This window comes from Ischnura elegans, chromosome 8 (assembly GCF_921293095.1).
Source record: "Ischnura elegans chromosome 8, ioIscEleg1.1, whole genome shotgun sequence".
Taxonomy (NCBI): Eukaryota; Metazoa; Arthropoda; class Insecta; order Odonata; family Coenagrionidae; genus Ischnura; species Ischnura elegans.
In genome coordinates, this window is record NC_060253.1 from 89,005,240 (window position 1) to 89,006,962 (window position 1,723).

The following is a 1,723-nucleotide window of genomic DNA, read 5'->3' on the forward strand; positions in this document are numbered from 1 at the left end:
CTTCAACTATCTTAACACTTACCTACATGTGTGCAATGGAAATGGGCAACCTACCCAGGCGGGGCTCAAATCCGCGACCTCTAGATTGGTATGCGAGGACTTTACCCCGCCGCCACCGAGGCCGACATTCATTGCAAAACCTATACTTTTTGGTGCTATACTCCGCGAAAGTTTTCCCTTCGATGCCAGCTAAACACAAAAAGGGTACTTCATAATGTTAAAAAAAATTGTGCAGTTCTCTGTAGTTTTTGTGGTATAGAATTGAAAATCTGTAGCAGAAAAAGTGATTGCACATGGAGAAAAAGTTTGTCAGAAGTGGGATTCGAACCCACGCCCTCATACGAGGACCAGAATGCTCAAACCCGAATGAATCGGGCAAGGTTAACCTTGCCCGATACATTCGGGCTCGATACAAGTCTGGCGCCTTAGACCGCTCGGCCATCCTGACAGTTACTTGAAGACTATTTCACAGTGCTTTATTTACTGGTTGCTGGCTTTGTCATTAATTGAGCCACCCTCTCTAAAACCTACATCCACGTACTATCCTGCAAGCCGCATCGATGAGCGTGTGGATCTGAAAGCTATCATCACTTAAGCGGTATAAGCGATACACATGCCATTGCTTAAGCGATCTAAGCGTAGCACGTAGCTACCAAGTCTCTACATACACAGTTTTCTGGTTTCCATCCGGGTTAGATCCTCCATCTCCATCATTTCCGCCGTTTCGAGGAATGACTTATTAATCATGTTAATTAAATTAATTAATATGTTACTAAACACTTCTTTCTCTTCCGTTTAGATAGTTTTCAAAGATTTTATTTTTGTACGAATCATGGATATATAACAAAATGGCGAAGCGTAACAGGAAAGAATAAATCGGGAAAATTATGCTCAAATTATTGGAGAATATTTATGCTAAGTTTCTTCTTGCTAGTTCAAAAAATCGTGTTTGATGTTTTGGCCAGCTTTTTTAGATTTTAGCCCACTGCGCGCCGCCGCGATCATGAGCCCGACATCTCATCTTAACGTAGGGATAGTAGAGGAATGTAAAATATTGAAGGATCTAACGGCGTAATTGAGGGGACGCAAGATACCACAAGCGAAAATATACTTTATTATTTAAAAAAAAAGTCAAAAATCCTTCGATTAGAAAAAAAAACACTAAGGACGGTATTTCTTTGCTAAGCCAGTGATTGAGGGATGAAATTCATTTTTATTTATTTTATTCATATTCACCCCACGAAAACCTTTATAACAGGGGAGTCTAACGAAAAACAACGTTGAATGATCACAGACCCCCATGCCTCGGATAGGGACAACTTACCCAGGCGGGACTCGAACCCACGGCATTCCTTCGATTTTCGGTTTTTGACCTGTGGGAGTTAATGCGCCAATCATGTACTTTTTTCAATCGCGTCTGAATCTATTACTCTTGAGCCAATTTCATTTTTATATTTTCAATTGCGGTTATAGCATTCATATTTTTCCCGGACTAAATATGCAAACAGATATAAACCTCATGGCACATTTTATGCAAAAGTTTTTATCGAAACACATTCATTCGCCTCAGAGGGCGTGTGGGTCTGAAAGGTACTATCTTAAATTGCTAAAGCACTCAAATTCGTGTAAAACCTTATAAACCATGAATATTTATGCACGAATGAAAAAAACCTCAACCATTTTTCGAGAAGGATCTGGATGTTTCTCTCTGGATCGCCTTCTT

At 40.2% G+C, this 1,723-nt stretch overlaps 1 non-coding gene across 1 annotated transcript; it reads right to left on the reverse strand.

Moving 5' to 3' along the window:
- Positions 1 to 307: 307 nt before the first annotated feature.
- Positions 308 to 448, reverse strand: Trnat-ugu. The gene is made up of 2 exons: positions 411 to 448; positions 308 to 353 (listed from the first exon to the last, which is right to left on the reverse strand). It is a non-coding gene; the product is annotated as a tRNA-Thr (tRNA).
- Between the last annotated feature and the right edge of the window lie 1,275 nt (positions 449 to 1,723).